The 22,464-nt window shown below is 47.1% G+C and overlaps 1 protein-coding gene across 11 annotated transcripts in view; it reads right to left on the bottom strand.

Annotated features, from left to right (window-relative positions):
- Positions 1–22,464, bottom strand: part of SORBS1 (sorbin and SH3 domain containing 1) — a 192,371-nt gene that overhangs the window by 104,737 nt on the left and 65,170 nt on the right. For 2 of the 11 annotated variants that reach the window (XM_075935645.1, XM_075935649.1), the window contains exon 1: positions 13,738–14,177. The exons of 8 other annotated variants lie outside the window; for them this stretch is intronic. The gene's annotated coding sequence lies outside the window, so the exon portion shown is untranslated. Of the gene's footprint in view, positions 1–13,737; positions 14,180–22,464 lie in introns of those variants that run through there. One more of the 11 variants, XM_075935651.1, reaches the window with a different exon arrangement.

Here is a 22,464-nt window from a genome sequence, read left to right as displayed (position 1 = left end):
GGCCCAGGCCGCCAGCACTGCTCTCCTACCTGCCCCTTTCGGAAGGAGTAACTTGTTCCTCCCCATCAGGGTTCCCCGTAACTGCTCCGTCTCCATGCAAGGCAGACAGAGCTAGGGCTATGCTGATGTGTTGGCAGTGGGGGAGTTACTTCCTGTCAGCTGTTAGGATATTACCCATCTTGCCATAGCTGGTGTGTTTGTTAAAGCCCAGCTCCGTGGATCATGTGAATACATGAAAACTCAGCTTTGCTTGTGATGGCAGAGAAAAAGCCTGAGCGCATGTCAAAGGTACAATAGCCAGACAGTACATAAAAAGAAACCCAAATGTAATTTTTTTAAACGCTCAGTTTTGAGGAGCCTGACTCAGGATTCCTGAACATGTGGGGATGCAATACTGTGCCACCAACATATCTGTTGGTTTTGCACGGATCTTCCATGCAGTTTGCATGTCCACTCACAAAAGGTCGAGTTTTGCTCTCACCGCACATATTCAAAATGTGTGTAATTCCAATGACTTGGTAGCTGTTCCTCCTGATTTACACTGGCATATGCAATAGCAGGTACTAAGATTCCACAGGCTCTCAGGTTTCAACATTACCTAATGCCTCTGACTGCATTCCATTCGGAAAGGGATTTCAGTTTCTCCTCTTTGCTGGTGCACATGGGCTTGCTCAGGGATTGTTTTAAAAAGAAGAACTTCAATGTTCCCATTCACAAGGGGAAAACTGCAAAATGTCAGTCATTCAGTACAGTCACCAAGGCCAAGAGAACAGCCCCACGGCCAAGAACAGAAGTGAAGTCTCAATGAGAGAATGCGCTGAGAGTGCAGCCTCTGTAACAATCTGCCCAGAACCGAGCGCAAAGTGATACCTGTAGGGCGCGAGAGGTGCAGAACACAGTGCCACCCTTCTGCCAGGTGACTGATGACAGCAAAGAAGGTTGGGTTCAATCCACCTTGGGTCTCTTTTGACAAATAACTAAACTGGCTTCAGTCCCTCACCTGAAACCCTGTGTAAATGACACACATCAACCTTGAGTGCCCTTGCCAGGCAGAGCTCCCCGCCTTCCAGGCACTCCGCCTGTAAAGCACCAAGGGAGTCAGTGTCATGCACCCACAGACACCCCACAACACACTGACTACGTATGCAAATCAAGAGCAAAACACACACTATCCATCCAACTTCCTCCCCACCTGCCAATGAGAATAGCCCATGGAGAGCAGTCCCTTGACCGGACCATCTCACCCATTTACAAAAACATGGCAAGGCTTGGCTCACGCCTGAACCCCGAGAAGGACTCTTGCGCTCTGTAGCCAGGTGGCTGGGGCACTAGCCTGCCCTGTGGGTGAGGCAGGCTTGATTCTGAGCTGTTTTTTCCATCCCAGATCTCTCTGAACCAGGCAGTGCATCAACTTGGCCCTGAGCCTCTCCCACCCCATGGCTCCTGAGTGAGAGAAACTCTCTGTTTTACTCCATCGCCACAAAGCAGTGGCAGGCAACCTGCGGCTCACAGGCCACATACAGCCCCTTCAGCCATGGGCCGCAGACCCCCTGACTGCCCCCCCAACTTGCCTCTTGTGCACTGGGACACCAGAGCCCCGCACTTATCTGCTTCTCCCCCTCCCTCATGTGGTGCTCCAAAGGTGCTGGGAGGGAGGAGTAGTAAGTGCATGAGAGGGGCGCATGGGAGGGGAACAGACAGGGGATTTGTGGGCAGCAGGTGGAACCCCAGTGGGCTGCTGGTCACAGGTTGCCCACTTAGGGTCCACTGAGATGAAGGAGGGCCACTCATGTGGCCCGCTTACTCGGCCTGGTTGCACATCACTGCCACAGAACCTTGTACCTGAAAACTTTGCTGACACCTGCACTTCTCTGTGAAATTAAATTGCACTGAACATGTTCTGTGTCTAAATGCATGACAGGAAGAGAGAGGTAATGGTGAGCCCCCCAAGAGTGAATCTGGCCTGTTCCTAAATCCAGGACAGGTTTATACAAGATGGACAGGCCCCTACCCAATTCAGAGTCCATTTTAGTCATTTGCAAAGCCACAGGACTTTAAAAATAATAAATTTCATTTGATTTCTGATATTTACCAATGAAATGTCATGGTGGTGTAACTGTAGACATCCAGACCCAAAAAGAGTTGGGGGGGGGGGGCTGTGGTTGTTGTGATTGCAAGGTTGTTATAGGTGGGGTTGCGGTACTGCTACCCTTATTTCTGCACTGCTGCTGGCGGGGAGCTGCCTTCAGAACTAGTTGCCCAGCCAACAGCTACTGCTCTCTTGCCACCCAGCTCTGCAGGCAACACAGAACTAAGGGTGGCAAGACCGTGGCTCCCCTAAAATTACCGTGCGACTCTGTGCAACTCCCTTTTGGGACCCCAATTTGAGAAACGCTGGTCTCCTCCATGAAATCTGTATCATATAGGATAATACCACTCAAAATGCCAGATTTCACTGTCTGAGATGCATTACATGGCCATGAATTTGGGAGGGTTCTGAAGCTGTGCAATAGATACCCTCTATCCACAGAATGGGTATCATCAAGACAACAGCAGTTTTATCTTCCCCATCCCTCACCAGTGAGCTGTTCTGGAGGGATCAGCTCTAAGGATGAAAGCGGAATTCAGTCACCAAGGCACAGCTCTTTCAAGAGATCATGCCCTACATCAGATGCTGTTTGCAAAGATAAATAACTGGTCACTAGCTTCCTTGCATCTATAATGGGAAAACACCTGTATTCACAAGTCATCCAAACATTCATGGTCTTCTCCTTGTTTATAACTTTGCATTGCATGGCAGCCTTCATTCTACTGTAGTTTTCAATTTTGTGCTACATTTATCATGCACTCTGAACTCTAAGAGCTTCTCTCAAGAACCCATTTTCCTTTTGGGGCTCTGAAAGCTTTCCAAATATGGTTATTAAAGATCTGAGAGATGAAGAGACCTCACAAATATTCAAAAGCTGAATGAGCAATAAACATTTCAGACGCATAATAAATTAAAAACTGAGAGAAAAGATGCAGCAGATTAAGTATCGGACCAGCAAGATAGCTAATTCATGTACTTAACAAGAGTATCAAAGAGCCCTGAGACGTGTCCTACAAAACAGTTAAATATGGTTGGAGAATTTCAAAAGGAAACACTTGTGAAGAGTTTACAGCAATGATGACTCACAGACAGAATCACCCAGAACATCGCATGATGTGTAAAATGCTTCTGGAGTGATGTGGTTCCATTTTTCAGATTTTAAAATATGGAAATTTGATATCCAGTTTGTTATAAAAACCTGCACCTCATTTAGCTGACATTAAACATCTAGCTCAAACTTAGCCTGCTTTATTTTCAGAGCTGCTTGAAACTGGAACATTGCAAGCTGATGTCTCTGCAACAGGGTACTTGATGCAGGGCAAAATGTTGGCCTTGCACTGTTGGGGCAGTGCTAAGCCAGAGAAGAATCAGGAGGGAGAATTCTCTGCCACCCTACTTCTGGGGGCTCTGTGTAGAGCTACTTCCCCTTTGGACTGAGGACTAAAGTGGGGGAGAAAGTCTAACTTGGGAAAGCCAGTACTGGAATTACTGTGATGCACCCCGAACCCTGGGATCTTGGAGGGCTCCTTGATTTCCTTTGCTTGAGCAAATAGGAGAGACCCACAGAGAATAGGAGACTCTCGAGACAAGCCATGACCCGAGGCAATAGGGATTGCAGATGAATTGCACTGGAGATCATGCAGCCTCAATGGCTCTCTGGTTGCTAAGAAAAAGGTCACTGCAGGAGACAGAGGAGGAAAGCAAAAGAGACTGAAGATGGATCCTGAAGATGTCAACAATTCATTGGCATCTGTGCAGTTTCATACGCTGGACCCAATTAATTACTATGAAAGAGAAACAGCTCCTGGAAGCGAGAGGGTTAACTGCAGCCCTGGCTGTCAGCCATCCCTGCACTCTGCTAGCAGGCTGAGCAGATCAGTCCCTGCTTCTTGCAGACATCAGCCATATACCTGTTGAGGGGTAAGGCAGGTGGCAAATGCCTGCCCTCTCTCTGGTTAGGCCAAAGCAAACCATTTGCCCTTGCAGATAACACTTTTATCCCTCTTCCCCCTCCATCCATGCAGGCAAGAGCAGGTGTTTCAGAAGTCACGGCATGGCTGAGCTACCGCGGTGTTCCACAAGGCTGGTCAAACACAATTCTTTCTGTAGTGCACACTGGGCACCTCACTTGACTTTTGGACCTTTGGTCTTCAGTTTCTTTAAAAATCAAATTCCACTAAGGTGCTCAAACACTAGCCTGAGCCCCTAGTAAGTCCAGCCCCAGGGCCAGATCCTCACTAGGGGTAAATCAGCGTAGACCTGATAAATCAACCACTGTGCCCTGTCCTGTGGAGAATGAGAAGCATAGGTGGAGTTGATGGAGACCATCCTCTGCTGACTTACAGCAGGGAAGATACTGCTGTCAGCAGACCTAAGTTTGTCGACTTGAGCTCCATTATTCACATAGCTGAGTAACAGATCGCCAGCCTGCGGAAATGTTGACTAAACCAGAGAGAGTAAAAGTTAGATGTCCGTCAAATAAGGACTCTCTGAATGTGCCTGGAAAAGTGATAAAGGGATTTGCCACAATGGCCACTACACTGATGAAATCATTGGTTTGAATCTAGTCCAGGAGTAATCAAGAGTAATCCCCAGGTAATGGCTGTTTGGTGTCCCACTGCCACATGAAACAAGTTAGTTATTTCACTCCAATTTCCTGAGGAGAGGAAAGGAATCAAGCCCCCTCTACACAAAACGCTTTCCATCAAAACTGGTCCATAAGCTGGCAGAGATCTCAGGATTTGAGACACAGAGACAACTTTCTTAGAAAAGGCTGCGATGGGTCAGGGCGAAGTGGCCATGAAGCTGCCACTGCCACCTTCAGTGTAGAACCAGGAACCAAAGTCCTCATTGTCCCTGGCAACCAATCTGACACCTTACTGAGCACTCCAGGAAAAGAAATAGCATGTCATGGCATCTCTCAGTCACTTTCCTTTTCAACCAAAGGAATAAGCACAGAATTCCTGTTCAGATGAAGAGGCAGGAAAGTGGGTCTCTCTGTGCAGCACTGTCTAACCCCTAGGTGCAGGTAAGTAACTGCCCTCTTTTCCAAAGGAAAGCATGCTTCTTTTGAAAACCAGTCTGCCTTCAATCCTGCAAACCTCGGAGGCACATGCTTCACTCTATGTGCATGACAAGTTCCACTCAAGTAAATGAGACTACCTCGGGGTATAAAATTAAGCTTGTAACTGTTTGCAGGATCTGGACCTTAGGGAGATAGAGAGACACTGATTCAACAAAGCACTTAAGTATGTACCTAAGTCTATCTCCATTAAGCAAAACATTTAAGCACATGCTTAAAGTTGGTCAAACTGAAGCAACAGTAATTTCACAGAATCGAGATCTATGAAGAGCAACTGAAAATGAAAAGCATCTCAGTTCTTCTGTCATATTAAACACATAGGTGTCAAACTAGCATCTAGAAAAATACCAACCTGATAGCAGAATAATGATAGAGAGGGCTGGGCATCTAGTGGGTGGGGGAATAGCACAGAAACTCTTCCCTTAGTAATGTTCTAAAATATTATTTATGGACAATATTGTAAAATCTTTGGGACATGGACCAACCAGTTACTCTACATCTGATCAATGCAAGCTTGGTGAGACTCACAATAACAACCAGAACAATAAAGGAGGTGTCTCAATACTTTGTGGGTTAATTGTAGAGACCTGCAAGAGTCATAACTGGCATCTGCTACAGAGCTGGGAACCACACCAAAGAAAGAGACTGATTAAATGGGAATTTATCCCAAGAAATGAGTAGCAACAGGATAGCCATCAGATTTTCAGTTAGCTGAATATCCTCTGGAAAACATACCATGGGAAATATAAATCAACCAGGCAATTCCTGAAATGCACTAGCAATTTGCTCATTTAAATACTGAAATTGCGTCTAATATGAACCTGGTTCATATGGGTTGGGCTGCTCTGGGCCTTGCCTTTCCATGAAGAACTCCCTTGAGGTTCTCCATCTTGGCCTTCACCAGCTCTAGGAATGCTTCCCCCAGGAATCTCCAAATACAATGACATAAAAAAAAAGAAAAGGTTTGAATAGGACAGAGGTGGGGCGGGGGGAAATCACATCAGAACCACAAAGACTGTGTTTATACATCCGTGTTTCTTCTCGAGGTTTCCTGTGCTGGCTACCCCTAACGTAGCTCTGCGGTGCTAGTCTTCAAGGCCTTGCTGCTGTTGGCCAACGGCCAACATTTTAACCAGCCTGTCACCTACCCTGAGCAGCACAGGTCTCCATGACGTGTGTGTCAAAATGCTGGTAGCCAGCAATACCCTTCTTTACACGGGTGCACCCAGTGTAAAGAGCAGTGGTGGGGAGCGTCAGTTAAAAGATTAACAAAGTGCCTTGGGAACTTTCATTGAGACACCAGCTCTGAAGGTGTAAGTCACCTGAAAAATGGAGCTGTGGCTCCTAAGTCAGTTGGCCACTTATGCAAGTTTAAGCCAAAGTCTAGTACAGACTCAGTCATACTTAATCCAGACAGGTACAGGCTTAGGGAAATAAACCGCGCTCTCATTCTCCAATCCACTCTCTCATAGTTACAAGCTCAGTCTCCACCTGCCAATCTTTCAGATCCCATCCTGGAAGGAGCTCCACTGACCCCTTTGTATCAGAGAGATTCCCCCTTCCTACCTTGAACAACTATACTCGTAAGAGTTAAGTGCAGTGTCCTGCTCCAATCCCAAAGGGCTCATTATTCTGTCTAAGAGAATTCCCCTGGAAGTTTCACTTGGCAAAAGCATTCTTGGCTTCCTGTCCTATAAACTTCTAAGTATTGTTTGCTTTGCATGGGCCAGAGCCAAAATCCACTGAAGTCAAGAGGAGTCTGTCAACTGATAACAGGGAGCTATAAAGCAGGCCCTAAAACAGCAGCTGTGTTTTGCCCCAGAGGTAGCTGCATTTCAACAGGGGATGAAATAATACCTGCAGCTTGTGGAGAGTTTTATGGTGGAAAGTATCACAGCTAGGGCTGTAAAATGGACCTGGAGGAGCTAGGTGTCTAACTCCCATTGACCATGAAAAAGTGCAGCCTCTATAAATGTGGAAACCCCCAACCCCAAATCAGAGGGTTGTTTTCCTCTAACCCTCTGCCCTCACCAAAAACTGACCAACGAACAAGCTACAATGCTGCCCTAGCACCAAATGACAACATTCTTACACCAGAACGGCCACATTTGATTTACAGCTTTCCACAAAATGTGAAAAGGTGACGTTTCATTCTCAGAGACAATGTAACACATTGTGGAGCTGAAATGTTTATAGTATGAAACTCTTGAATTATCAAGGTTTGAAAAAAATTGGAATTTGCTGCCAGCGACATGTTTTGTTTTATTTTTGTGACCCACAATATTTCCTGCCTTTTCCCACAAGCGCAGTAAGACAGACACGTTTGTGTTTCACCCAGGTTACTGTGCACGTCTTCAAATGGAGAGGCTGGAACCCACCACCCCTCTGTTAAGGCACTAACAATCCCATGGCCATTTGAGACGAGCAGGGATTTGTCCTTACATGAAATTTGCCCTCCCAATTGCCCTGAGGCATGCTAGCCACTGCCTTCCGTCCCAAGAGGAAGTTGAGCTTCAGTGGTGCCCAACAGTTTGGCATCTGAAGAATATTAACTTTAAAATATTATTGTTGATTAAATGTAATGCCTTTAATAGGCGATATCATCAGACAGGCTGCATGGCAAGTCAGAGTTTGCACAGGAGCTCTCTCTGTTGGAGTAATTAGAGTCTAATACATTTATTGGAAAAGGGCTGAATGACTCAATTCCAACCAGTTGTACAGCTCCCAAGGTGTCAAACCACTGTGGGTCTTTTCTTACTGCATATCATTTTGCTCTCCAGACACAGTCAATGTTATTATTAGCTGTGTTTAATCTGCTCTGGTGGATCCCGTTTATTTCATGTTAATAGAGATAGACCATGCGACAAAGAGTAGGACATACAGATTAAGACCGGGCAAGATTTATGTATTTTTATTGACCCTAGCTTGGAATTTGATTTGCACCGAGTAGAAATTAAATAAGACATTTTTTCAAGCTACATTTTAGATCAATGTCATCTTAGAGCCACACATTAACCCACTGACATAGCAGAAGATAAGTACATTCTGTGCTTCAAGACAACCCGCCCCCACTGACTCCACCACCTCCCGCCCGGCCCTGACACACACCGAAAGGGTATATTGGTTCACTTGTTTACAACCTAATCGTCCAAGCTTGTACCCAGACAACATAATCCCATTGACAGCAGTGGGACTGCTTGGATGAATAAGAACTAACCTTCCGAGAAAAGAATCAGACTATTTGCTAGCAAGTTTGTTTATGGAAAGACCATAACGATATTCATCTGCACCTAATATAGTGGTCTCCTTATTTATCAAACAACTGTCTTTGATCAAATAACAAGAATGTCTTAAAATATTTTGATTACTTCTGCCAACACAGGATTGCAAACTGAGAAATATTACCCTGAGATACACAGCAGAGTATTAATTTAAGCTTTAGTCTGTCAGCAGCAGGGAAGAAATGTAGTTAACTTCTGTAACAAAATGTTTCATCAGCAATCTGCAAAATGCACGTGGCATTTGGAGAGATCCTTTTATCCCTGTGAACTTTAACAAAGATCCATTACAAAATGACATGGGCAATTCGTAGATTGTTATAATGCAATGGCAGAATGTAAATGGCTCTCACTAACAGTCTTGTAATCTATAGGACGGTAAACACAAAACAGGACATCGCTGAATGGTGCAGTCTAGCACTTCAGCAACCCACATGGCATGTTGGCTTCTTGTATTAATCTTCAATACTTGTGTGTGTCTGCTTAATAAAACTAAATCAGTCCATCTAGCAAAGTTCCTGAGAGTGATATAAAGTCAATGCTGTGAGTTGGCACTTACATACCAGTGGATATTGTCAAAGAGCTGTACAAAAATTAATTAACTCTTGCCACAGCCTTATGGGGCAGGTGAGCCAGCATTCTTTGCCCCCAATTTACATATTGGGAAACAGACACACACAAGATGGGGCTTCCAAAGCTGTAAAGGTAAAATTCCCAGGGCCTGAGTCCCACTGAAGCCAGAGGTAAAATTCCCAGGGCCTGAGTCTCATTTGAACTGAGGTGCCTAATTCTGGTCAGGAAGCATAAAATGCCCAATCTTAAGGGTCCTTTAGTGGCCTGAGTGTAAGTAAGAGTTAGACCTCCACTGATTTCAGTGGGAGCAAAGTTTGGCCAATGCTGTGTGCTGAAGAAAATCTCACGCAGAGCAGGTCAGTGACTTACTTACTCACCATCCCGTCACAGGCTAGGCAGAACCAGCATTAGAATGCAGGAGCCCCAGCCTGACATTAACATTACCTCCCCCAAGTGTTGAGAAGTGACTTGCTAATATCAGGGCTCGGCCAACTGTATGAGAGCTTGTAAAATATGTCTCAGGATTGTTTACATTTAAACTTGGAGATGCAATAAGCCATGTAAGGGCTTAGAAGTTCTGCTGACTTTTCAGACTAACACGGTCAGTAGTAAGTGCTGTTTACACTAAGCTGGTCTAAAGAGACAAATGGATGCAACTGCAAGCCAACTAGCACCAACACACAAAGTTAAAAGTATTGCCCCGTTACTGCACCAGCAGAGCAGTGGAGCATGGGGAAAAGACGGGAGGCCTGGGAAGCCGTGGGAGAATAGTGAGAAGGCTGAAGGAGCCCCGTGAAACTACCAACAGAGAGATGCCCATCTTTCTGGCTTTCCCTAACTTCAGGGCTCAGGAAGGTTGGCTTCTGTCTGTGTATTTATACCACCCTTATCATCAGCATGGCAGATCTGAGCATGGAATATTTACCACTGACAGAAATGACTTCCTTTGATTAGCTTCCACCCTCATGCTGCTTGGAGAGGCTTGTCTTTGGGTACATTTAGTAGCAGCCACATCAAGATGCAGGACAGAGCTCAGAAGAAAGCCACCCAAGTTTGTCTGACACTACGGTTTAAATAAGCAAACCCCTGTTGGTGTTTACACTTTAACCATGTATGGAAGTTTTTCAAGGCTTGAGTTACTAAATGCTACTGCGAATGAAAAGCCTTGGTTCAAATAGGAAAGTAAAGCATTTTAAACAGCTCTCTAGCAAACCAGACCCTTTCTCCCATCAATATTATAGATGCAGGAGGCAATTTTAGATCTTTAGAAAAGTCCACAAATCTAAATCATATCAACATGTTCAAAAGCAGTGAGAATATGAATCAGCACACTAGAAAAATATGGGAAACTTTCTGGTTGCGTTAAAAAGTTATTTAAAGTGGTAGCATTGTATGTTATCCACAGATGAGCTTCCTGTCAAATGTTTCACCCCTTGCCAAAACCCACGGTATTCTTGGATGGTTTCTTGTTTACAAACCCATAGCCTCACTGTGAGTGTGTGTGTGTGTGGGGGGGCAGGACTGGCCCACAACATTTTGGCACCTGAGGTGGGGAGCTCAAATGACACCCCCATGCCACCTTTTCTCCTGCTTGCCTGTTATGTCTCGTTCCCTCCTTCCTCCAGCACAGCACTCCGCCATCTCTGTGCATCTAGAGCGGAGAGAATACAGATGCACCAGCAGCAGACACAATTGTCTACACTCTGGATCCTAGTGGTACCCCCCCACCCCCCACCACATACACACACAGTCTGGCACCTGAGGAAGCCACTTCAGTTCGCCTCATGGTAAGGCCAGCCCAGAGCGTGTGGGGGGGGGGGGCATATGACACTAATTTTTTCATTTATAGGAGTAGCTAATCACATGAAAAGACCTAGTTGATTTTAAAGTCACAATCCTTTCTTAAAGCACATGCCTTATTGGGGAGAACTTTTATGGCAAGTTTCCTCTTCCCTAGGAGAAGCACCAGAAGGTTAGTCTGGATCTGCAAAAACAATGCAGAGTCCTATGGCTCCTTAAAGACTAACAGATTTATCAGGGGAAAGCTTTTGTGGGTAAAATGTAAAATACGTCCACCTGATGAATGGGGTTTACCCACAAAAGCTGCCCTAACAAACCACTTAATCTCTAAGGTGACACAGGACTCTGTGTCTCATTGTTTAAGAAAAGCAGACATTTTAGAGCAAACATCCAGGATGTAGTAAATATTGTGTGGGAACTGCAACAAGGACATGAGATCACCCGCTGTCTCCAGTGCAAGCATGTGGGACTAAAAAAGGTCAATTTCCTGCTCTTGATTACAACAGGGAAGTGTTTAAATAAGCTGTCACAGGCAAGACAAAATGTCAGTGGAATTATGTATTTGTTTAATTCCTCTGTCTACAGATTTACAGAGGAAATACCTGTGCTAGAGCCCAGGTGAAAACTGGCCTTGCTGGAGAGGACTGGACTGCAAACCCTCTGATAGGTCCCCAAACCCTGTTGGTGATGAGAAGCATTGGAAAGGAACGTGACTAAGAATGGTGGCTCCTCTCTAAGGCTCATTCCTAAGGCTGGGGATTTTCAAAGCAGTCTACTGGGCAACGTGTGGATGGGATGAGACACTGAACCGGGACACAGGAGACCTGGCTTCTCCGTGCTGAGGGTGGAAGCTCCATGTGCATGAGGACAGAGCAGCTCAGATGTAGTAGGGGAGGACAGCCAGGTCCTGTGTAAAATCCGTTAAATGGTTAAATTATAGGCTTAACCAGTTAGCCGCCTGCTGCACTGCGCCATGGGTGGGGCACTGAAGCCACAGGCAGGGGGCTGTTCTGGCCAGGCCAGGCAGGGCCCACCATATTGCGCTATGGGCAGGGAGCTCCTCTGGCCCAGCCAGGCTGGAGTGCACCCCCATGGCGTGGTGTGACATAGAGGGGCTGGCAGGGCTGGAGCAGCCCCCCACCCACAGCTTGTGGCGGGCAGGGGGCTGCTCCAGCCAGGTGCCAGTTAACCCGATAAGCATGTTGGTAAGGCAATGCTTACCAGTTAAACCTTTACATCCCTACTGTACACCAATGCCTCCCTTCCCCCATTCCCAATGCCATTTCAGCACCTAGTACATCTGCTCCTGCTCCTCCTTCTCCCTAGGGTGGGTGTGTCCATCAGAACCCAGGTGGCTTAAAGGCTGGGAAGTGGCCAGCCTGATCTCATGCACTGAGGTAGCTGCTCCAGCCCCTTTCTGGGTCCTGCTCTTGTCTGCCCTCCCCCCCCCCCCATCTGTGCAGGGAGAACATATCTGGGTCCTACCTGCACTGTAGTAGGAAATAATAGAGGGATAGAAACCTAGATTCCCTTCCCGCCCCCCTTCCTAATGTTTTCATTGCAGGGTGCTAGAAGACAGGCAGAACAGGGCTGAGGATCTAGCCCAGAGTTCTAATTTTGGAGTCAATGAAGGTATTAAACGCAAACCACAAACATGATATTAAACCCAGAGTCAAAAATCTGTTCAGTCACATGAGTGTACATCACTGAATCTGGAATCACTGAATTTGGAGCAGCTGTTCAGGATGGAACCAAAAGCAAAATTTAGCCTTAATAGTTTTAAAATAACTGAACCCTGCTATGAGTGATGGACTTGAATCACCAAAGCTGGGCTTAGCCATCAGTGATTCAGGGAATAGCTGTGAGTTCAGAACAAGAGCTGAAGTTCAAAGCTGTTTGGATCCCTGATCTGGTTTCATCCCCTATTTTCTACCAATTTAAGACAGTAACTTTAGCAAAATGTTTGAAAAAATAAAAATGGCAACAATTGAGGAGCTCTTCTTGTTTGCCCATGTTGTACAATATTTCTCAGAGGCAAATGCTGTTATCTTGTAAATGGCACTTTCCCTTCTATTGCTAATAATTAACTTGCATTTGCAGAGGGGATCTCTTGTACCTTTGGTTTGTGGAGGTTCATTTAAAGAAATTTAACACAGCTGCCTTTTTGAGAATGTATCAGCCAGGAATGTAATTCTAACAAAGTATTTCAACAGACTTCTAAAAAAATGCTGCAAGAATCCTCCAGCAAAATGTAACTGTAGTTTTTTTTGGGCTGCTTCCCAGTATTCTAGGGGGAATTCTGCTATTTGCTGAGTTTAACAAATGCAATCTAGCACTGAAGGAAAACCAGCAAAAAGGGAACACCACTTTCACCATTTTCTCAGTTCTATTTAGCATCAGAAAGTTCTTAAAGGAATGGGAAATTACCTGTTGCTATAAAGTTGAATTAAAATCCACAAAGCAGTCAGTGGCTCTCAGCACAAATAAGACAGACTGATTAGACAAGTAAACAGCATCTGATTTTTAGAGGATAAAAATCACTCAGCACAAGCAGAAACAATCTAAGAGAAGGTAGGTAACCTTTAAAGTCTACTCCCTTTGGAAACAGGATCCATATTGTTTAATATATCACATTAATATTTACAATCTAAAAAAATCAACACGTTCCACTGTATTTTCTGCATAACAGCAGCATTCTGCATTTATAAAGACCAGGATCTCAAAGCACTTTACAAAGATGGGTCAGGATTACAAATCATGCAGAAAAGACATTAACGGTTCACAGGGAATATAAAATTCAGTAGTTCAAACAAAATCTACCCCCAAAAGCAACAGAGACTCCAAAAGGTACTTATGCCGAAAAACCTAAAAAGAGACTGCTAAGGTTTTAAATCTTCAGAAGTTTAAATACTCACTTTTTGTGACTAATGTGAATTCCAGGGAAATAAAAAACGGCTTGTACCAAAGAACTTAACCAGTCAAGAACATGATGAAGCCCTTTCTTTGAACTGTCCACCGATAGGCATTTACTCATTTCACACAGGCAAAAAGCATGACACACTAGCAAAGCCTTTTACATGGGGTGCCAGAGGGGAAAGCCCTTCCCTGATGGTTTTAGTTCAGCCCACTCATTAAAATACAGAGTGAAAACAGCTGCTGAAGGAAGGGAGAGGATGCCCAGGCTTTTTCTTCTTAAATTCCTTTAGTGTAAAATGGTTTCATTGTGGAATTACGGTAGGCAGAAAAATCCAGTGGTTTTAAGGCTTTGCTTTATAGTCTCAATCACCCTCTGCACTGGGCTGTAAAAACCGTATCTAAGTTATCTCAGAAATAAGTTAAGTGTAACATCCTGGATTGGATTGGCAACACTTTCCATTAAAAAAAAACCCACCCCAAAATGTTAGGGAAAATATGAACCTAAAACATCTCTCCATCCCAGATAATTTTCTCCACATGTGTTACAAGCATGTGCTTTTTCAAACTACAGCCACGTGAAATATAACACTTGGCCTGCCTATAGGGTCTGCAAGCTAGAGAGCCCCACATATTCTCCACATGTCAATTAACGCATACACATATGTAGAACTGGTAAGTGCTTTCATCTCTACACCTTGCTGGACTTTAGCTTCACTGTAAGTATCAGTATGCCCTTTAATAAACAAAGAAAAACTACTAAGGCTACAAGCAACAAAGTTAAAAGATGTCCAGAGAGACAAGGTGGATGAAGTAGACCTAAGGAAGTGATTATTCCCTTATTTGGTACTGGTGAGGCCACATCTGGAGTACTGCTTCTAATTTTGCTCCCCTCCCCCATTACAGAAAGGATGTGGTTGAATTGCAGAACGTCCAGTGTAAGGCAAGAAAAATTATTAGGGGCTGGAGCACATGATCTATGAGGAGAGGCTGAGGGATTTGGGCTTATTTAGTCTGCAGAAGAGAAGAGTGAGGGAAGATCTGATAGCAGCCTGCAGGGCGGGCGGGGTTCCAAAGAGGACAGAGAGGCTGTTCTCAGTAGTGACAGATGACAGAACGAGGAGCAATGGTCTCAAGTTGCAGTGGGGGAGGTCTAGGTTGAAGATTAGGAAAAACTATTTCCCTAGGATGGTGGAGAAGCCCTGGGATGGGTTCCCGAGGGAGGAAGTGGAATCTCCATCCCTAGAGGTTTTTAAGTCCTGGTTTGACAAAGCCCTGGCTGGGATGATTTAGTTGGGGTTGGTCCGCTTTGAGCAGGAGGCTGGACTTGATGACTCCTGAGGTCTCCTCCAACCCTATGACTCTAAGTAGTACTATTTTTATTGGATCAAATTCTATTGGTGAGAGAGATAAGCTTTTGTGCAACACGGAGCTCTTCTTCAGCATCTGCTACTCCAAAGCAAAGCCCTGCAAATCTGCAGCTGCCCACTTTATCTCCATGGGATCCAATTCTGGCATCCAAAATTAGTGGCCACTTCCAGAAATGTGGCTGGAAGTGACTCTGGGTAAGTCTGCCCTGCACCCACAGTTTGGCTGTAGCTGACAATAGCTGGGTGGGCACAGCAGCATGCAGCTGCCGCACAGGCTCAGAATACAATATGTCTCCAGGGTCCGTGGGACACTTGGACAGCCCACGCTGATGCCTTTGATACCACAGCTACAAAACTACCCACATTACAATCAGACTGCCAGCTGCCAGATAGCCATGCACTGTGCCAGGGAAAGGTCAGGCCAGAGCTGGGAATGACCCAGTGACCCAGACCAGCAAACAGAATGCCCATGAGTAACCACATCAATTACAGAGCCAATGGGATTGTTTTCATGAATAAAGAAACTCATGTGTATGTGTGCTTGCAGGATCAGACCTGGGAGTCCTGCTCAAACTACTAGACCACATTTCCTCTCTGCCTGCTAGTCTATGTAAACACACTTTGGCAGTGAAATCTGTAATAGTAACACAATTATTTTAAACACATACATGCCTTTTTCATATTATCAATTGGTATTTTACAGTCTAAAGTAGGCAGACAATGGCTCATTAATGGCTGGTTCCCAAGCAGCAATTAGCTAATAGGTGTGTAAAAATTTATTTATTTTTTTTAAATAAAGGACATTGAAAAAAATTCATGTAAAGAGACCAAGCATTCAATACACTACGAAACCCAAAGGCAAGGCTGCTCACAAATTCTGTTGGTTCAACAGCTGGTATTAATTATTAGTTAGAAATAAGATGCATTTATGCAAATCAAAGTGATCTACTGGACTTATTCATTGTGCGTGAGAGAAAAACAGCCACCTATCTCCTGCAGGTCAGAAAAAGTATGCAAAATATTTCAGTAATAGGAAATACATGTCTTCCTTAAGAACTCTAGCTAGTACAGAACAGGGAGTTGGCCTTAATTCATAAATTCCTAGGGCAGGAAGTACCACTGTGAGCATCTAATCTGACCTACTACCCAGCCCAGACCACAGAATGGCCCTATAATTCCTAGAGCAGAGCTTTTAGAGAGTGGCAGTCAAAAAGCTAGCAGAATGCTGTGTCTCATTAGGTAAGGGGTACATAATGAGGCCTAAAATATCATATTGCCTCTATGGAAATCCATGGGACACCCACATCGTGAATCTTGCATGTAGATGTGGTCGCTTCATCTCAAAAAAACATTGGAATTACCATTATAGGCACTCCCACCGAATCACCTCACAAAACACTCGTCTGCCAATTCCCAGTCTAGTGCCCTAACAAAACAAGCCGGCCATCCTTCCCCTCTGGGTAACTTGACTATCTCTACCTGGTTACTCTTTCCTAAGGCCTTCAATAACTGGCGAGACATATCCCTTCTCTGAAACACAGCTCATCTCTAATGCAGCATTTCACTTGCTACCTGTAGTGGGGCAGTCACCCCACTCCAGGGAAATACAGGTTAAATCCAGCCCTGGGACTGGGTTGGGAATGTGGGCCAAATCAGAAAAGGACTAGAGACAGCCAATCAGGGTTGGATGTGCCCTACAAGAAGGGCTCCTGGAGAGGAGGTACACAGCAGAAAGAACCTAGCTGCTTGGCTAGGCTAGAGAGGGCACCTGAGACAGAGCAGGGCTGGGGAAGGACAGGTAGAGCTGGTGAGCTCTGGCCTGACCCAACTCCCAGGCTGCAGGTCTGAGACAGGGGGCCGGCCTGAAAGTAATAAGGCTGCAGGGACAGGAGGAGGCAGCAGGTTCAAACCCCCGGGAGGGGAGGATCCCGGAGAGTGGGAGCACTGCTGTGAGGAAAAGGGCACTGTGGGCCGGGAGGAACAGGGGGTCTGAAATAGTGCAGAATAGGAATGTTACATTTCGATTAATCAGCTAATCAAGTAGTCAAGAAGGGGGGCCATGCCTCTGCCTTTTAAATGTAGTAAGAGCCGCCCACGGGGGAGCCCCAGAAGAGCAGAGGGGACCTGCCTCACTTCAGTCTTTGAAACGTACGAGAGCTCAGCGGAAGCACAGCAGTTGGAACTGCACCATTTCCCACTGTGCCTCTGCCTCCCCTGCCCCCGCAGAGACGGTGCTGGGGGGAACCAGTTTTTCATCCAGCTCCCCCCAGCACTGGCTCCTGCTCCTCCACTTGCTGCCTCTCTCTGATAGAAGAAGCAAGGGGGGGGGGGACAACTCGTCGAGCCACAACTCGACTCTCCGAGAAGCTTATGCTTATTGGCTGATCGACTAGTCGCTTACATCCCTAGTGCAAAAGACAACTGGTAACTAGTGGGCACTCTGAGGCAGATGAGTCAATTCCCAGACTGGCCAGCAGGAGGTGCTGCACCAGTGATTGCTCCAACCCTTACACTTCCCTTTGTGAATGTGCTAATTTCCCTCCCTGCTTCCTATTCTGCTGTGGGCATGAGGAGCAGAATAAGACGGTAGTTGTGCTAGTCAATGAGATGCCAAACTTCTAGCAGTCATGCCTAGCACTGGATCCCACGCACAAAGGTGGCTAAAGGTGCCAGACTCTGCCACAGTTTGGGGCTGGCAATATCTAGGGCTTGCTTCAGAGCCATCTCTTACTTTGTCTCCTCCTCTCACTTTTGCCCTGCTGCAGCACTGGTGGTCTGCCACATGCCACACAGATGTTTCTCCTTCCCTTCTTGCTTATTTTGAACATACCTTCTTGGAGCAGATGTTTCCCATGTGTATTTTCTCCTTCTCCTCTAGCACTTGCTCCAACCCATGGAGCAATTTACTTCATCCATCTTTCAGATCCACGTTCAAAAAACAAAAATGCCCATTAATCATGCTGCTTGGTTTGATCCTGGTGCAGATACACAATGCATGCTCTGTCCTGCTGCCTTGGCTTGCACGTGCTTCCTCTGAGATTGTCTACAGTACCTCTGTGCCCACTCCTCCACTGGGACTCCAACTTGGGCTAGGGCAGCCTTGCTTGGTAAAATCCACCCAAGTGAGATTAAGAACTGCATCATTGGCCCCTCTCCTCACTGCTCTCCCATTTCCCTCCCTTCCCTTCCCCCGACTGCTACTCCCACGTTCCTGGGCAGAGCAGGGACTCTCAGGCTTACTGCTGTTTCACTATCCCAGTCACGCTCTCCATGACTCTGCTGCAGCAGCTTGCTCTCCCTGACAGCAGTGCCCACAGCACTGCTAGCCTTTCGGACCAGATTAACCTCACCCCACTTTACATTTCAACATCAAGCTGAAACTGAGACCAGTTCCATAAACCTGAACCTCCTGCCCAGCAAGCCCAGGTGGAAACTGAGCTACCTTGACCCCAAACCGGACTGAATAGAGTGACTGTGGTGCAACCCCACCATGCATCACCCTCTGGGCCCAGTCCTAGAGGTCAGAGACAAGATGGATGAGGTCATATCCTTCAGTGGAGCAACTTCTGTTGGTGGACGAGAGAAGTTTTTTAGTTTCAAAGAGCTCTTCTTTAGGTCTTTTTATCCACTGTGAGCCCATACACCTGAGTTTCACCCAACTCTTCATTTCCCCACCTCTTTGCTTTCTCCAGTGGCCAGGCAGCGTGCTCAAGGCTGTGGTTATGGATCCAGGTCAAACCTCCCTTGTCCAGCACTCTCAGGACCTGAGTGATCCCGAGCAACGGCGTTTGCTGGACAAGGGGAGGTCAAAGTACCTACCAGGCTGTAGGCTTTGTTCCCAGCTGGGGCTGAGCTCCCTGCCACCTGCTGCTACCTCCAGCCCCCCACCGTTCGAGCCTGACATCCCCCACCGCTCCAGCCCCAGACAGACGCTGGCCTCGCTGCCTCCAACTCTGACTAGGGCTCACCCCGCACAACACCAGCCTGAGCTGCGTGCCCAGCTGCTGGCCCTATTGACTCCAGAGCTGGCTGGGGCTGTGCTCCACGCCGCTATCTCCAGCCAGGACTGGGGCTGCGCTCCCCACCTCGCCGGCCTCAGAGGGGCTGCATGCTTGGCCACTGGCCCTGCTGCTTCCAGCTCCACCTTGCTGCCAGCCCTGGCCAAGGCTGTGCTTCCCACTGGGGATGCACTCTCCACTGCCAGCCTAGCCCGGGCAGCACTTCTGAACCGGGCCAGCCAGGTTCATCTGGTCCAGCAATATCCACAGCCCTGCCAGAGAGTCCCAGATTTCAGAGGTTCAACCTGTACAAAGGATAGACAGTGGCGTGGCGAGCCACAGCAAGGGGTGGGCATGGGGTGCAGATCCCCCATTGTTTCCATTCCTACCCTGGAACGCTGCTGCTGCTAATCACTTTCATAATAAAAAGGTGAGGGGAAACGTCTCTGTTGCCATCCAGGATACACACTCTACAGCGTCAGCCATCCTAGCATCTAGACCTGTGGTTCTCAAACTTCTGTACTGGTGACCCCTTTCACACAGCAAACCTCCGAGTGCAACCCCCTCTGGAAACGAAAACACTTTTTCTATATTTAGCACCATTGTAAGTTGGGGGGCAAAGCCAATTTGGGGGTGCAGACTGAAGCTTGAGAGCCCCCAGGTTCATGACCCCATGAGGGGTCAGGCCCCCCAGTTTGAGAACCCCGATTTAGCCATTCTTAATATGACAGGGCTATGGGGACTCTCCTTTGTGCTGTATTTAAGCTATCCTTTTCCTGATGTTTTTGAACCGGAGAGTGCACACTGGTTAGGTTTTCGGAGTGCATGTTATTTGGTTGTGAGGAAAGTCAGGAGGAGGGACAGGACAGTAGCAAAGGCCTCTCCTCCTGTTGCAGGGCCAAGACCCCTCCCCCGTGTTAGGCCAGGTTCTGTCTGTCCCTGGATGGATCTATGTAGAAAGACACTGTATTCCCCAGGTGCTAATGAGCTACGCCTGCCATACTGGGGCAGCAACACTTTCGCAGCTCTGTCTGAGGTTCTACCAGCACAGAGCCCTGCCAGCCAGACGTTCAGAGGCCAAGAACGGACTGAGCTGTGGGGACGGCACTCCCCACCCACACAGAAAGGAGACTGCTGCAATCAGGGTCGGGGCATGCTGAGCAAGAGAAGCCGATACAGATGCTGCCCAAGAATTCACTCGAGCTTTGCAGATATTGGTCACACCGCTGATCTGCTCAGCAAAGGACCCAAGCTGGCTGGGCCCTGGCAGCAGGATAGGACGAGTGATCCGCTACTGCACTTCACTGGCAGTGGCAACAGAGAACAAAAGCCGGTGACAGGGTTCTTGTTCTGACAGCTTGATCCTGAATTTACCATCTTTGTGTGACTAAGTCTCCAATATGGGATTTCTCAAATCCCAAGTGTGCTTGGAAAAGAATCGCTGCCTAGTGATTCTTCCAATACCAAGTAACCTCCTGGGTACTTTACTGCATTTCTGGACAAAGAAAAGGGTTTGTTTCCCAAATTGCACAAAACAGCTGGAGTGAGGCCTTCCATCTCTCTGTGCTTTGAATGCCTGTCTGCAAAATGTAATAATGCTTCCCTTGCTGGTCCTTTTCATTGGGATTGTGAACTCACTGAGGTGAGTTCCATCTCTGTCTTTGTCCCCAGCCCACCGTGAGGACCTCTGGGCGCTACTACAGTGGTCTCCAAACTTTTTGAGCATGAGATCACTTTTTGAATTTAAGTGCAATCCAAGATCTACCTAAAATATAAATTCCCTTGTCCTGCCTCCTTCCTGCCCCTTCTCCCAGGCCCCACCCCTGCTCGCTCCATCCTTCCTCTCTTGCCCATCTTCGTCACTTTCATTAGGCTAGGGAAGAGGGTTGGGGTGCAGACTCTGATCTTGGGTTAAGAGATCTGGAGTATGAGAGGGGCTCTGAGCTGAGCTTGGGGCAGGCAGTTGCGGTGCCAGAGGGGGTTCTAGATGCAGGCTGTGGGAGGGCGTTTGGATGTAGGGGTGCTCGGGGATAGGGCAGGGACTTGGGGTGCAGGAGGGGGTTCATGACTGGGGTAAGAGTTTGGGATGTGAGCTCCAGCTGGGCCCTGCTGACCTCAGGTGGCTCTTGGGTGGTGGGTGGTTCAGCAGGGCTAAGGTAGGCTCACCCCTGCCCTGGTCCTGGACCACTCCCTAGAGCAGCCAGTAAACTCCCTGCCAAGTCCTGTTGTGCCCCGTCTCTGCTCTGTGGAGAAAGGATCCAGAGTGGGAGGGGACACCTTGACATCAGTGCCCCCTTCCTCTCCCTACCCTGACCTGCACAGCAAGCAGGCGGCTCCCAGGGGAGGAGCAGCTCCAAGGCAAAGGGCAGGAGGTGCGCAGCAGTGGTAGGAGGGGCAGCTGAAGTGCCAGCATTTGAAAGCCTCTTGGTCAAACCAGTCAGGATCATCTGCCAGAGGCTCCAAGATCTACTGGTAGATCCTGATCTCCTGGTTGGTGACCACTGCTTAGTGCAACACAAGCAACACTTTCTCAGCTTCCTCTTACAGGGAAAAATGCAGGTAGGAGAGATGGGCTTTGCCTAGAACATAAAGTCCAAAACTTTCCCACTCAAAATCTGGGGAACAATGGAATTGGACCTAGACGCTGACTCAAAGCCATGTATGCTTGGACACTAGCTAGCAGGATACAACCTCCATCTGGATTCTTTCGCTGTCTTCCTGTTTCTTGAAATATCACAGTGAAGTTCCTCGCACCTGCCTCTGATCTATCCTTCCCGCACCCTGCACACCTGTCAGTCCTTGTGCCTCTTTGTCACCAGCACCACTCTCAGCTTTGTGTCCTCAGGTTGCCTGGTCCCTAGGCCTAGAACTCTCCTTTTCTCTACCCCCAAAGTCTGACCTTCCTGTACTCTCTCCTCTCTTCCCCATCAATAAACCCCTCACCCTTCCCTTATCCATGAATATCCATATCAGCAGATGTGGATATCTGCGGTTCAGCTTTGTGGATATGGATGTGGATGCAAATTTTATATCCACAGAAGGCTCTAGTTATAAGGAGGAGGGAGAAAAATTATTTTCCTTAATGTCTGGTGATAGGACAAAAAAAAAATGGGCTTAAATTGCAGTAAGAGAGATTGGACATTAGAAACAACTTCGTACCTGTCAGGGTGGTTAAACACTGGGATAAGTTGCCTGGGGAGGTTGTGGAATCTCCATCTCTGGAGATACTGAAGAGCAGGTTAGACAGACGTCTATCAGGGATGCTCTAGATGGTGCTTGGTCCTGCTGTGAGGACAGGGGACTGGACTTGATGACCTCTTAAGGTCCCTTCCAGTGCTAGGATTCTATGATTCTGAAGTGC

This window comes from Pelodiscus sinensis, chromosome 8, assembly GCF_049634645.1.
Source record: "Pelodiscus sinensis isolate JC-2024 chromosome 8, ASM4963464v1, whole genome shotgun sequence".
NCBI classification, from domain to species: domain Eukaryota; kingdom Metazoa; phylum Chordata; order Testudines; family Trionychidae; genus Pelodiscus; species Pelodiscus sinensis.
Note: the sequence above shows the minus strand (reverse complement) of the source record. Positions and strands in the feature narration are given on the sequence as shown.